The sequence below is a fragment of the Cebus imitator genome, unplaced genomic scaffold (genome assembly GCF_001604975.1).
Source record: "Cebus imitator isolate Cc_AM_T3 unplaced genomic scaffold, Cebus_imitator-1.0 Scaffold167, whole genome shotgun sequence".
Lineage (NCBI taxonomy): Eukaryota > Metazoa > Chordata > Mammalia > Primates > Cebidae > Cebus > Cebus imitator.
The window spans coordinates 1,607,803-1,624,580 of record NW_016107482.1 but is presented as its reverse complement, the minus strand read 5'-3'; positions in this window follow the sequence as shown (position 1 = coordinate 1,624,580).

Here is a 16,778-nt window from a genome sequence, read left to right as displayed (position 1 = left end):
CCCAGCTAATTTTTTGTATTTTTAGTAGAGACGGGGTTTCACCATGTTGACCAGGATGGTCTCGATCTCTTGACCTCGTGATCCACCCGCCTCGGCCTCCCAAATTGCTGGGATTACAGGCTTGAGCCACCGCGCCCGGCCCTGGCTTGTTTTTAAAGCTCTCCACCCTGCCATGTTTCAAGGTGTAGGAAATACCACAGTCAGATGGTCCAAAGCTTACTGGTGGCTCTCCTTTTAAGTAATACTTTATTGGATCTGTTAACTGAAATCTTTTAAGTAGCAAAATAAAGCCTCATTTAAGTCCGAATGTGACAATCAATCATCCTAATACTAAGAAAAAAATAAGATGAAAGTACACAAAAATTGCAATATCCAACCTTTATTGAGTACATGCAATTTACCAGGCAAAAGAAAACTATAAAATAGATATTCTTGCATTATATACAAGGAAACAGGCACAGAGAGGTTAGCAAAAGTGAAGTTGTGATTTGAAACTAATAGTCCTGACGCCCAAACTCACATTCTTTACTACAATGCAATGCTCTACAAATATTTTCATAGGTGCAAATCATGTATGAATGTTTATAATCCATAAGGTAGCTTTGTTTTAAAAATACTCACTTAAAAAAATAAGAATGTTTATCTGCCTATAAAATGCCCCATTCCTTCCTCAAAATGTTTATTTCTGCCAGTAGGGTCATTTTACACCTAATTTTCTGCCTTTTCTAATTTTCTTTGCAAATCTGCATGTTACTTGGTTGACAAACCAATCTCCTAAAATACCTAAAATCTCTGAGAATAAAAAAAAATTAGGATGACTTAGCTGGCAGCTTCTTGAGTCAACCTGACTGACACTCTGCAGTCACATATCTATGAAAAGCAACAAGAATCGTCTCTAGTAAATATTTCCACAGCAAAACAAAACATAAAACATACTCTCCTATGTTGCTCACATCAAAGCAGTTCAAATTTTGACATAATACAGACTCCAAGGAAGTCCCTTTCCACTGGAGGAAGCTCAAGAGGAATAAGTAAAAGAAAGTTCAGTGACAAGAGAGAACTATGGTTTGCCTTGGATTGGAAAAACAGCTGCACTGCACCAGGGTTCATAGCTGTTCAAGTTTATTGTTTGGAGTATTCTTTTGTCTTCCTGATGTATTTTTAATGCCTTGTAAATAAAGGCCCACAGTATACCAGCCTATATGAATTTTCACCAGCTGGCCTTGCCCCAGGGAGCTGTACTTGTAATAAAAGGAATAAAATCAGCATACTTCTTATGTCCCTTGATATAAGTCAGACCTCACTCTCTAGGCAGGGAAAGAATTTTGAATTACAATTATGAATAGATATGTTTATTTTATTCTACTCAAATCTCAACTAAATGAATCATTACGCTTCAATCCCAGTTACATGGAAGAATTCTGCAAATACCATTCCTGATCTTATTTTGGACTTCAGTGTGTCCCTATTACACATTTTATTACTATATCTCAAACTTGCACATTTGTCAAAATAATTCACTTGTGATTGGTTGCTTTTAGCTCCCTGTTGATTTCTCTTTTATTCTCTCTCTGATTCTATATGTTAAATTATAATTCCCAACATGCCTTAGGGTTACGTATGCTTCAGCTGAATCATAATAAAAGTAAGCTCAATAGTTTTAACACATGAAAGAGGTCTTGGATTATTTTATGACTGGTTTGAAAATATTTCTAGTATCACATAGCTTCCAGAAGGTTCTTGTTTTATACTGAAGAATGAGACTCAACCTTGATTTTGTATTTTTAGAAAAATATTAAATCATTACTAGCAAATTATATGTGTGTGTGCGTGCGTGTGTGTTTAGTGGTGAAGATGTACAAAACCTACATTTTGGTGGCAGCAGTAGGGGAAATATGGTTTATGTAATTTGAGTAATGCTTTAAAAATCAAAAACCTGGCTTAGGAGCCACAGATGTTAATATTTTCTAGTCATCATATTGTATCCCTGTATGTTGGATCCCTTTTCATTTTGGTACCTTTACTCTGAACAGAGAACCTAAAGCCAGTCTATGCTGTAGCTAGAAATCATCTTGCCAAGGTAGAGAAAACATCTGAAGATATTAAAATGGTATTGGATAAGCTTCCTTCCAAAAGCACATTTGATGCAGGTCAGGCAAGCAGCTGTGGTGTGAATCTGTGACATCAGTCTCCAGATCCCAGTGGTTTACCCAAAAGCTTTGGCTCTCTGAGAATATGTACTTAAAAAACTAGTGTGACATATGGTATCCACAGGAATGAATTGATTGAGACATATTTCTCTCAGGTGGGTGGAGGAGGAATTACTTATCCATTTTGGGCATCAATCATTGACTATATTAATATGTCTATTTATTAAGCATTCAGTCTGTGACAGCCACTGTTTGAAGGATTTTGTGTGTGTGAATTCATAGAATACTCATAACTATTACAAAGGATATATATTATTTTTCTTATTTTACAAATGAGGAAATTGAGGCACAGAAAGAACAAGTAACTTACTCAAAATCAAATACCTAATACCCTCTGGCTCTTTGTTTCCTGAGCCCTCTCTCTTAATGACATACTATCTTTTGAATAGTGTGATCACATTCACTGAACTCATGAATTGATGCATAGCGCCTCCTGAAGGTTTGCTTTCCCCCGCTACTATAAGGCTCCAGAAAGAATACAATAATAGGAACTGTGGCTCTCACACACTGAAAGGAAATTTTAATATGCTTTCTATGTATTTACTTGTAAGTCAAATTCAGGAGTTCACTGTCCTTTTCCATGAGTGTCTGGTCCTAGTAACATCAAGAGTGTAGATACTGGAACGTTCACTTCTTCACTGGGCCTGGACAGTCCTCCACCGTTTATTGCTTGCACCTAAATTCCAAGGAACTAAGGTTCTTCCTCTGTGTCTTGTAAAGCCATCTGCTTGCTTCACTTGGTAACCCACAGTATAGGTGAAAAATGATGCGGTGTTCTTGCTCTGGGCCAAAGCTGCATGTAAATTTATTGAAGCTTTCAAAGCCTTAGTTTCCTTATCTGTCCAATGGCAAGAAAAATAATCATCCTTCCTTCATATGGTTTTGGGAACGTTAAAGGAGTTACGTAAATCTTTGTACATCTCTAATTACAGATGTTAACTATTAGAGTAGGTACTGATGTATTGCTTCTGCCACCCTACTCAGGGGCAATGGGGAAGACATTCAGATTGAAGAGGTCAGTTTCTAATGGAGTCTAAGCTAAAAGTACAGCCTCCATGGCAGAGATCCATGGGTTCTCCGTGTTGCACCATTGCTCAACTCCAGCAGAAGCTGGGGAATAGCACAGGTGTCTCCTGCGCTGTGTGGCCTATAGTAGAAATAAATGCCACATTGCAAACAGCATTGTGGACACTCTTCAGTAGCAGCCCTAGAAAGAGAACCAAGATTTTGGATTTTTTTTTTTTTTCTTTTTTTGAGTGTAGAAGTATTGGTACACTGTCAGGGAAGAAGAATGTCTCTCTGTTTCTTGAACGAGACAGCTGCTCCCCCAGGTTTCCCAAAAGGGAGTAGGGAAAACAAAGTATTTATTATTTCAAAGTACCCATTAGGGACATGTTTTTTTTTGGAAAAGTGATGCAAAAGTCTTCATTTTGCTCACTTGAAGGCCTCAAATGTAAAATACTTTTATCACCATTTCCAATTAATGTATATTACCTCTACCACCTCCACCACCACCTCCTCTTCCTCTTCTTTTTCTTCTTTCCTTTTTCTTCGTTCTTCTTCTGTCCCACTGTCTTCTTCTAACCCCTGGGACATGTGTTCAAAGGTTATTTTGGGAGGATTCCTTTCTTTATGAGCAGATTGAGTTTCAGCTTTGGTCTACTTCTGTCTTCCTTATTAGCTTAGCTGGGACTGGGCACATGGAAATGTCTGTATTCGGATTGAACATCAGCTGTCTAAATAAACAGCTTCTCTTACGAGTGTACCCTCTTCCATTTGAGCACTGCTAAGCAGGAAGCACAACAAGGGCCACCATCTCTTGCCAGCATGAGCTGGGAGGACTGAACTGTTACAAGGTGGAGATTCAGATTCCTCACGATCTCTAACAGATCCTGAAGTCATTCCAAATTAAAATAATATTTCAATTGTTGTATTTGCTATGCAAGGCAGTTTCAAAACTGGGATTAAAAACTGGAAAGTAAGATTGTTTCTGTGAGTCAAACTTGATAAGTCAAAGCTTAATGAGTATAGTAATAATGTCTCCTAGATTATCCTTACTAGTCCAGGGACAGCTACTTGACTCTGTTAATTAAATTGACATCCCTAGGTCATCAGAAGAGAGGATAATCTGTAATAAAACACAGGTTACGAAGACCCCAAGAAACAAAGTTAAACTTTGACCTGGACACTAGTTACTGAAATGGAGGATTGGAGAATCTGAAATTAGGAGGCATGTGTAGTTTGAGGAGCTTAAGACCAGACCCTAGAGAAAATCCACTTGTTCTATCCATGGTAGGAGAGAAATATCCCTCAAAGCTATTCACCGCCTTTAGACCAATTTCCCAAGTTCCAAACTGCTTTCTCATTACTAAATGAACTTTATTAGAAGTATGGTGAAGTTTGGAAGGGGAGAGATATTTGGAGAGGGTGCACCAGTGAAGTATTTACAGAAAATAAGACACCTGTCCAACATTTCTGAAGAGATCATCTGGTTTAAATAACAAGAGTCATGTAAATGTATTTATGGGGGGTTCATTTGTTGCAAATCTGATTTGTTCGAGATGTATCATTGCGTGTCTTCCTCAAATGAAGTATATCCATGTGAGATTGAGAGCAAGTCCGCTTTCTCTGCACCGTGTGCAGGTGTTATTTCTGAACTACCAGGAACTTCCTGCTGCTTAGCAAGCATTCCACTGCTGCTTGTCACAATGACTGAAATTTTGCCCTTATATGTTACAATTTGACACCATCAACTCTTGTCAAGATTACTGACAGAGTAAATACGGCATGCTTTGCTCAGTTCAGGCTGAAAGCTAGCTTGTAAAAAGCCTTCAGTATGTACTTTGTCTCAATTCGGTAAAGTTCAATGGTGATTACCATTTTGGCAAAGCACAGCTGTTTTCTTGCATGAGATGATTTATGGCTCTAAACAAACCAGGAATGACTGTATAACTGACCATTGCAAGCACCAAAAGGAAAGTCAATATGAATGAGAATTATAATCTTGGCTCCAGCACTTGGTGATGATAGGTTAAGGTCATTATTAAAACGCTATGGCATTTGACACTTTTGACGCTTAAGTCACCATGCAGCACTCTCTGTGGAGGGACTAAAATTTATTGAAGCCCCTCTCTGTACAAGCCTCCCTGTTTATGCATCTCATTTGAACTTTACCACCTCCTTGTCAAGCAAATTCTACCCAAGCTTTAGAAATGGTGAGATTAGGGGTTCAAACAGACTAAGAATTAATTATAAATTCACAGTTAAGCTTATATGACATCTCAGCCACCATGCCAAATTATCTCATTCAGAGAAAGAACACATGTTTTTGGAATTTGCATGAGCTGTTTTTTGGGGGAGGGAGAGATCATTCTATGGACTTATCTGATGTGAAAATTATACAGGTATTGGATTTCTACATTACTTGGAAAGGGTAAACAAGAATGCTTAATTTTATTGATTATTATATAAAGAAATTGATAGTTATATAAGTGCTCATTTTATTGTTTTTTTTTTAATTTTACCAAATTTTACGAAATAACTGTATATTATCCAACGAGATAACAATATACAAAAGAAAGCGATCTGGTTAATATTCAACTTTGGGCAGGTCTTCATTTATCTTGCTAACTCCTTGTCCCCCCTCGGTTAATTATTTTAGTTGAAGTAGAAATGAATAAGATCAAAATTTACTTGGTGTTTTTGCAAAGCAAGGAGTAGGTTGTCCCACATTCTTGCACCCTCGAACTCTATCCTATCCCTTGTGCAACCAAAGACAGGTGTTAGAGGAGGCGGGAAAGGATTAGATGTTTGAGGTGAGAACAGATTGCTGAGGTGTCAGTTTCCTGTCTTGATTTAAATGCACCTACACCCAAACATGCAAAGCAATATTGAGATTCTAATTTATAACATACAAGTTGGCTCCATGTACCACTATGTTGTATTGATCATCATATTGCAACACTTGTATTTTTCCCTCTTGGAAAATTGATGGAGGATATTAAATGTGTATCCCCACCCCATGATACAAATGCTCAGCTTATCTCCAAGTCCCCCTAATAAGCTTTTGCATGAAGAACAAGCTATTATGGTTAAAAATGGCTCTGGACTATAATCATGAAGACATTGCACAGTTTAATAAATAGATCTAATTCCAGCCTAATAGAACGCAGACTAGGGTGATCCCTCGAATCAATCAACTGTCAGCTTCGACTAGGATATCAGTTGCTTGCTGCCAACAACAAACATAAAAGTATCTTGGTCTCAATCTCTCTCTTTCTCTGCCTCTTTCCCTCAGATTGCAAAATGGCATTAGACCCGCATGTCTTATAGTTCACATTGTCCCTTTGTCTGTGTTAAAGTTCTTCATTGGTAACATTTATAATGAAAGATTTAGCATTCAAGGAAACCTGCTTGGATGCTCTTTCTGGAGACAACTTTGTGCTCTCTGCTTGCTGTTTAGGGTCTTCTCCATCCCAGAGCTACTGCCCCTCTGCAGCTCCATCTTCTAACAGCAAACATCTACTGCTGCAAGCTGCTCTCCTCTCCATTTTTCTCCTGCTTCCTGTCACTCCCACTTCTAGGGTTTGCTTATATTTTATTTCTTTCTTGAGCAAAAGTAATCTTCTTTCTGCCTATCCAGATTTTATACATCCTCTACTACTCATCAAAAATATTGTGCCCTACAGAACAAGACTTGCACATAATGGACTTTTACTTACCTGGATTCCTGTAGCTTTCCAATTCAGATATGGGCATGTGAAGGCCACCCCAATAAGAGCCAGATTAATGTTACTATTCAGGCTAGAAATAGATGGTGATGCTCTCAATCCTTCCAAAGTATGAATATGCCCTGTAAAGATCTGCAGGAGAGGAAACCTTACTTACGCAACTGAATACAGATTCCTGGATACTTCTCCTATAATACACACCTTAGTATTGTACCAATGTTTTCATGTTTTATCTATATAAATTTAATCTCCCACACCGCAAGCTGCTTCTGGAAGGTAGCAGGTCATTTTATTTAAGCAATGCTTTATTTAAGCAAATGAAATTTAAGCAATTTCATCCATGCCTGAGTCACAATGAAATTAAATAAGTACTTGCAGAATAAGTAAATCAATGAGATTATACCATTTTCAAAGGTAGAAGGTGTGATATATTTATATTTTATGTGGTATACACAAGATGTTAATAAATACTGAGCAAATTTAGTTTATATGTACATATATTAATAATTTTTATTTAGATTATTAATCATGCAAAGATAGGTGAAAACATGTCAAAGACCATACAGAGTTACCCTCTATCTCTTAGGTTTAATCTTATCTTTGATCTGCATATGTCTCTTATGTTGGGTTTTATTATCTCTGTTTAGAAACACAATTGTAACTTTAGAGAGAAACTTCAAAATCTTACAAGTTAAATAACACAGGAATTTTCATTACAGTAATATTCTCCTATTAGTAGTCAGTTATCTTTGTGTCTCTACCTCTGAGTTGGACAGCTATTATAAACAACCATTTATTTATTTATTCACAAACATCCATCATTAAAACTGGGAAACCAGCCTGGTAAATAAAAATAAAGGTAGCATGAGAATTTTAACAGTGAGACACAGTGTATTCTCAACACTGAAGCCAATTCCAACATGCTGTAATTTCCTATTAGCATTTCTAACTCACAAGGGTTGGACCAGCTGTTGGGCAGTGTTATTAATCCTATCATTTCTGTTCTTGGAGGTGGGAAGTGTGAGACTGTCCAATGTGTCCCACTAAATTAGCCTTGAAAACAAGATGAGTGGTAAAATAAAATAAAATAACAACACATCAATCAGAGTCTGTGATTCGCACTTCAAAAAACATTTTGTTCTTGGAATGCAGAAATATACGTGGCAAAGCATGCCACAACTCATGTAATGCCATCAGAGGCACTCACACAAAACCTGAATTCAAATTCCAATGCCTGCTCTTTGGCTACCCCCAAAGTTCTAGTTAGTGGTGTGTTATTTGCTGCCAGGTTACTTTCCAGGTGTGTTACTTCTCTGTCTTACAGCCTATATTCTTCCTGATCACTCACTCTCTTCTCCCACAGATATATGTCATGTTTTTTTTTTCTGACCACCCTCCACACTTCAACTTGATATCCACAGCGCCTCCTCCTCAAGCTGCCAGTGAAGTGAGTGCAATCATCGTTATCAGCAATGCCTTGTACAAGCAACTCACAAACCCTGCTATGATGGATTTACTGCAGTAGAGCCTGTTGTAGACAAAAAAGACCAAGCGGAGTTCAGAGATTGATAGAAAGATCATTTTTCTTCATTTTAAATAAACAACAAGAAATCCTTCTATAAATCTGTGTCATTATGGTACTTCTATTTAAACAACCTTTTTGACCCTCACTGACAGAAAGCACTGAAGATCAACTGCAATGCTGCATAAGGCAGAAATCTATATCACTTTGGTACTGTGTAAATGAGCATATTTACAGTATGCCATCTCAAGAACCTGAATTTTCACAGCCTCTAAAGTTCAAATACACTTTATTTGTTGTATATAATTTAACTTTGTTTTTCTTTATTGCCATTTTTTACCACGTTAATATTTTGTTTTACTTATCAGCTTCCCTCGGTCTCAATTAAGCATCCCTATGTCCTAATACTCTGCTAAAAACCTTTAGGATGCATGGTTGAATCAATTCGATGTTTGCCTTTGTACTGCACCAGACTTTATCTTCCTACAGGAAAATATCTCCCAATAATCATGTGCTTCATGGACAGTCAGTATTTGTTGAACAACTAAATACAAACTCGCTTCACAAATCTTTCATACCATTGTAAGTGGCAACCTATGTTACATGTCTGGATTTTTTTTTTTATCTTACTCTAAGCTGATGCCAGAAGTATACTTTCTTAAAACCACTTCCATTTGTTTCTATTTCTTTAATTTCTTTAAATTCGGACACCATTTCTTACCTCTAGAAGGGGAGGAATGGAGGAATGATTGTACTGTTGTAATTTTGAAGATTGAACTCAGGAATCACATTTTGATTAGCAGGTGGCACACTGATGTTTGAGAAGGAAATGAAAAGTGGATTCATATGCAAATCCAGTATTGTGCATCTTCAGTGCGCTTAATGAGTGGTGATATTGATTTAATTTGGTTAATAAATTTTAGATAAATTAACTCTTAATTAAAATAGTACATCTCAAGGGAAAAAGTCATACCCGAACAGACAAATTACCAAAGGTTGAAGGCTTCCTCTGACTCTTCCACCCAGGAAGGAAGAATGTCACTCTTCCACCCAGGTGTTAATTACATTTGTAGCATGTCATTCATGGAAATAATTTGGGTTTTCAGTAAGCATGTGATCCAGTCCAAATAGTTATCTTTTTTCCTCATGGTCTACTCCAAAAACATTTATCAAAAAATTGCTACATAAAATTCATAGATTATTGCAAATGAAAGGAAACTTGCAATGCATATTGTCTGTAACTACTCATTGAACATTTATCCAATCTCTTCTTCAATATTTTGCAAAATGGATTATATCATCTTGGCTCAAACTCAAGCAGATATGAGGAGCTAATATCATCAGGACATAGAATCTCATGGTTGGGCAACTCCAAATGCTTCTGAATTGCTTACAAGGAGCTCAACCTTGTCTTTTTTTTTTTTTCCCCTTTAGGGATGCTATTCTATTCCCTAGAGTCTATGGCAACATCTGTTAAAACATGTTTTAACACATAATAATCATTCTAATACAAAGACCTGGTCATTATGTGTTTATGAGCTGTCTTTTTCATAGCTTAATCATAGCTAAACAGTATTTTCATAATATAGCTTCTTTAGACACCCTATATTTAACTCAAAGTTATCTTTAAAAGTTCAAGTTTAGAAGTAACCACAATATTCAAGATAGGTCTAACATATGCATATTTCAACAGTAATGTTATATGAAAATATTCATACAAATACAATTTAATTGTTTTCTCACTGTCTGAGTAGAGAAACATAACCTGAATTTTAAACAAATTACTCCCTTAATAAATTTTCTACACTTTTTATCTTTATTGTGGCCAAAATCTCTCTACATGATTCTTGTAGAAAATGTAAATGACACACACATGTCACAGGACTTTTTTTTTTTATCCAATGGCTTCCAAATGTCATTCCCAATTCTTCACAGATTTTTGCCATTATAATGACAGGTAGAAAAGTGGGAGGAAAAATCTGATTTCTTCGCATTGGTAGGATCTCTCCAAATTCTATTACAAAATAAAACTGTTTGACATAGTTTTGACTAAATTTATTTTTCAATTAAGGCCACATATTTTTAAAATTATTATTATACTTTAAGTTCTGGGGTACATGTGCAGATTGTGCAGGATTATTACATAGGTATACAAATGCCCTGGTGGTTTGCTGCATCCATCCTCTCATCATCTACATTAGGTATTTCTCCTAATGTTATACCACCCCAATCCCCCCACCTCCTGCTATCCCTCCCCTAGTCCCTTCATCCCCCAACAGGCCCCAGTGTATGATGTTCCCCTCCCTGCATCTATGTGTTCTCATTGTTCAACACCCACTTATGAGTGAGAGCATGCAGTGTTTGGTTTTCTGTTCTTGTGTCAGTTTGCTGAGAATGATGGTTTCCAGATTCATCCATGTCCCTGCAAAGTACTTGAACTCAACATTTGTTATGGCTGCATAGTACTCCACAGTGTATATGTGCCACATTTTCTTTATCCAGCCTATCATTGATGGGCATTTGAGTTGGCTGAAAGTCTTTGCTATTGTAAAGAGTGCTGCAGTGAACATGTGTGCCTGTGTCTTTATAATAGAACAATTTATAATCTTTTGGGTACATACCCATTAATGGAATTGCTGGGTTAAATGATATTTCTATTTCTAGGTATTTGAGAAATCGCCACACTGTCTTCCACAATGGTGGAACTAATTTACACTCCCACCAACCGTGTAAGAGCCTTCCTTTTTCTCCACATCCTCTCCAGCATCTGTTGTCTCCAGATATTTTCATGATCACCACTCTAACTGACATGAGATGGTATCTCAATGTGGTTTTGATTTGCACATCTCTAATGACCAGTGATAATGAGCTTTTTTTCATATGTTTGTTGGCTGCATAAATGTTTTAAGAAGTGTCTTTCACATCCTTTGCCCAATTTTGGATGGGGTGGGTTGTTTTTTTTCTTGTAAATTTGTTGAAGTTCTTTCTTTATAGACAACAGCCCTTTGTCAGATAGGTAGGTTGCAAAAATTTTTTCCCATTCTGTTGGTTGCCAGTTCACTCTAATGATAGTTTATTTTGCTGTGCAGAAGCTCTTAAGTTTAACTAGATCCCATTTGTCTATTTTGTCTTTTGTTGCCATTGCTTTTAGTGTTTTAGTCATGAAGTCCTTACCTATGCCTATGTCCTAAATGGTATTGCCAAGGTTTTTTTCTAGGGTTTTTACGGTATTAGGTCTTATGTTTAAATCTTTAATCCATATGGAGTTAATTTTTATATAAGGTGTAAGGAAGGGATTCAGTTTCAGCTTTCTGCATATGGCTAGCCAGTTTTCCCAACACCATTTATTAAGTAGGGAATCCATTCCCCATTGCTTGTTTTTGTCAGGTTTGTCAAAGATCAGATGGCTGTAGATGTGCGGCATTACTTAAAACGTGTATTTCTAAAATGTTAACCTACAGTTTCACAAAATGTAACATTCTGTTTTCCATCTTATTGTGAGACAATACAGAAAGATTCAGAAAAAAAGAACAGGTAAGAATTTCAACACAACTATTCGAAAGCTCTATGATCTTTAAGAAGAAGCTAATTTCTCCAAAGTTAAGTCTTTCCCATCTGGAAAGTAGGCTGATTTGTCACTATTTTCCAGAAATGTCTGTGAATGAACAGAGGTAAAGAATATACGGAAACGATCTGATTCAGGCTCCCTATTTAGATAGGCTCATGAAAACACTACCTATTATTATTTTTATAGATGATATGTAAAATTAAAATAGCAGGATTTCCTTTGTTAAATAGTTTTATTTATGATGGATTTATAAAACAAATGTTTCAAAAGAAGTCTCTTTTTTTAGTTTGCTTAAACTCATTTTATTCATTTTGCATTGTCATTTATATCAATAAAAAGAACACCTATGCAGATTAGGGAAAAGCACTTGGATAACAGGCATTTCGGTGCTGTAATTTTGTCACATCTACCATATAAACTAAATAAATGTTTTAGAAGTATTAGTATGATAGGCTATGAGCAACAGGGACCCTGAGTATACCTCATTTTTTGTTCTGTTTTTCAGTTGAATAGGGTGAAGGTCATGGGCTAGTGCTGAAGGGCAGTAGCAGACTGAATGCTCCGAAGAACACTGGGAATCTGCTGCTGGGGGTACTGCATGGAGGGTGATATTCCACCATCCAGCCAGTCAGAACAACCAAAAGCAGAAATCAGCATTTCAGCAGGTTTTCCAACCAGTTCTTTCTCCTGTCTCACACTTCATATTGAAGGTAATGCTATAGTTATCAAAAGCTTGCTTTTAAAGTCCTGTAAAGGCAGATTAAAATATGAGCTTTTTATAAAAGGCATTTGAGACAATGAAAAGAGCAATGAAAGACAATGAAAAGTGTGGGCCTCCTTTAATCTGGCTGTCTCTCAGGGAGCTAGAGTTAGTCTTTTGGTAATATTCTGAATCAATACAGGTAGATTTCTGAGTCAAGAAATCATACCTCTCACCAAAAGTATAAATTTTAACAAAATATAGTCCCTTAGAGTTGAAACTATATTTTTGCCTTTGCCACTAGACGATACCCATGTGCTCTGGCAAACGGGCACTGCGTTTTTTTATTCTTTGTATTCGTGATTCCACATATAATTCACTGTGCATGTTAGAAAGGCAACACATTTGTAATATGAGAGGACAAAGGGAGTGGATAAAAATATGGGGAAATTATATTTACTTACTATGTAACATTTCCCAAGCACCACACAGCGGGTCCCTTACATTAAATATCTCACTTCAAATTCAGGATATTTAAAAAATTATCTTTTTAACAAATGAGGAAACAAAGACCTTGAAGGGACCGGAAAATTTATTAAGCTTATAAAGTTGGTAAAGAGAAAAACTGGGATCCAAATTCAAGTCTGATTGACTGTAGTTCCCTATAACTTTTATACCAATTGCTGCTTCTTGAGAGAAGAAAACACTGCTGATTAAAGACACACATGCATAACTATAATGCATTTATAAATATTTTCATTGAAAATATCAAGTTCTGTATCATAAAATATGAAGCTTCATTTATCAGAAAAATGAATTTTTATGGTACACCTTGTTCACTAACACTGCTCTATAAATGTGACATTGTAATGAAGTGATTGATGAAATACCAAATATCACATGTGAATTTATTTGTCAAAGTTGTGAACATTCTGTGTTTGACTTATACCAGCTGACTTTTATGCTTGAAACTATAGATGATTCTAGTTTAAAAGGATGAATTTGACATTGATAGCATTGAGAAAATATATTTGCATCTATGTATTTCTACACTGAATTCTATATTTACGTAGTCAATTGAAGCTAATGGAAAAGTAAAGCTGTCAGATTGCTGGCTGATAGGTTACTTAATAAAATTAGCACAGCAGTGTACGTGAAAGATAAATCCAGCATTCCTAAAGATGTGGTGTGATTACAAAAAATAAACTCCGAAGTATGAATTTTACATAATAGTATTTAATTCTATGATAATAGAAATATATTTCCAAAAAAAGAAAGAAAGGCAAAGGAACAATTGGGAAATAAAGAACAATAGGCATATGTCAGCTCTATATATAGATAGTTGATTCCCCCACCCTGTCCCTCTCTGTCGATATCTCTTCCCCCAATTTTCTTTCATTTGCTTAGTGCTCAAAAGTGAGCACACAAGACAATAGTTTTTTTTTTTCTATGTTGGGTGTACATTTTTCAAAAATGAAAATGTGTTTGCTATAAAAGTAATACAGATTACTTCATTACCCAGGTATTAAGCCTAGTACTCATTAGTTATTTTTCCTGATCCTCTCTCTTCTCCCACCCTCCACCCTCTGAAAGGCCCCAGTGTGTGTTGTTCCCCTCTATGTGTCCATATGTTTTCATTATTTCACTTCCATTCATAAGTGAGTACATGCAGTACTTGGTTTTCTGTTCTTCTGGTAGTTTGCTAAGGTTAATGGCATCCAGCTCCATCCATGTCCTGCAAAGGACATGATCCTATTCTTTTTTATGACTGAATAGTATTCCATGGTGTGTATATACCATATTTTCTTCATGTAGTCTACCATTGATGGGCATTTAGGTTGATTCCATGGCATTGCTATTGTGAATAGTGCTGCAATGAACATTCACATACATGTGTCTTTATAGTAGAATAGTTTATATTCCTCTGAGTATATACCCAGTAATGGGATTTCTGTCTTTAGGTGTTTGAGGAATTGCCAAACTGTCTTCCAAAGTAGTTGAACTAATTTACACTCCAACCAACAGTGTACAAGCATTTTTTATCAAGAAAGATGCCAAAAGCAATTGCAACAAAAGCCAAAATTGACAAATGTGATCTAATTAAACTAAAGAGCTTCTGCATAGTAAAGAAAGCAAAGAAACTACAAACAGAGTAAACAGGCAACCTATAGAATGGGCAAACATTTTTGCAATGTATGCATCTGACAAAGGTCTAATATCCAGCATCTGTAGAAACTTAAACACATTTATAAGAAACAAACCCATAAAAAGTGGGCAAAGGACATGAACGGACACTTTTAAAAAGAAGATATAAATGTGCCCAAAAATCATAAGAAAAAATGTTCACTATCACTGATCATTAGAGAAATGCAAGTCAAAATCACAATGAGATATCATCTAATACCAGTCAGAAAGGCTGTTATTAAAAAATACTCATTAATAATTATAAAAATATAAATCATTCTAAATGTTGCATGTATCATGCCCTTAAGCTCAAACTGGAATTTATTTTGCCTTCAAAGTGTTTACTAACAGCTCTTAAAGACACAAGATAATTCATAAGCAAGAATGTAAATGTAAAACAAGCTAGGACCTGTATATTAATTTATGTATGTTAACACACACATGGACACACTCACACACATAAACAAGGCTAAAATATGCATGCAAAAGAAAACTATAAAATGCAATCTAATGTTAACAATGCAAACTAGGGTAACACTTTTTTCTTCATGTATATTTTTGGAATCTAAATTTTTCTAAATAAAAATATATTTATTTTATAGTCAGAAAGAAATAAGAACATATTTTTACCCACTTTCTTTGGTAATTCAAGAAATGTTCATTAAACCAGCCATACTTATAAGTGAGGAGAACTTATAATATGTTTGCTATTATGTTATGGTTTATGAGAAATGAATGGGAATGCAAAAAGTTAATAGCTCCTGTCCTATAATGTCTTACCATTTAACCATGACTGTGACTACAGATTGCAAGAAAATTATATGAACTGGTTAAGTATAAAATTATATTAAACTTGTTTGCTGATAGAGTGATGAATTCCATTCACAGAAATTTAGATTTTATGAATGAATAAAACAAAAAAATTATCTAGTCAGCATAGATTTGTCAAGATTTGTTTGAAATATAAAAGGTAAAAATAAATTATATGTATACTTTTAATGGAATTCATTAAGTATCAAATTCCCTTTGTTGATATATCATTGAATAAAATTACTTTAAGTAAAATTTGTCCAATTGGAGATTTATGCTCAGTAAACACAGAGAACAATTCAAATGACTTACTTTTTCAGCACTTTATTTTGCTCATTGTTAATGACAAAAATCCTGTTTCAAATAGAAATCATGACTGAAATAGAACCAATGTTATTAATACTACTTTATTCCATCTGGTGTTTTCTTTGCAAATTTTTTTGAGGCTATTATGTCTTGACTGCACAATCCAAAATATTTGATTCCTAAAGAAAGTCTATAATATCTTTGTCACGTTCAGGCAGTGGTCTTTAGCAACTGGGAAACGCATGTGTAACTTAAAACTATGGCGTCATATTCACCATCGTCTTCACCATCACCATCAGCACCACCTTTGGCAGCACCAGCAGCATCACTCTCATCAGCACCACTGTCAGCATCATTGTCTTCATCAACATCGTTGAATTTGTTGATTTCATTCTATTGGCCATGAATTATGGTAAAGTAATTTACATGGATTTTTCTCAATTAATGTTCACTTTAACCTTATGTGATTTCCATAGACTGTCACCACTAACAGATAAGTAGCAAAGTCTTAGTGGAGTTAGCTAAAATGGCATAGTTAATAAATGTCAGAGGGTACAAATAGTACATCCCTGGATCCTGCTTTATGAATTGTATTTTAGAGTGAGTGAAGTGACATCTGGCTGAATACATTTCTGTGTCACCTACCTCATGTATCTGTTGTAACATTAAGGCAAAATACTTCCCATGAAGCAGGAAAATATCAATCAATGTGAAATATAAGAACATCTAAAAATATCTCACTATTTAT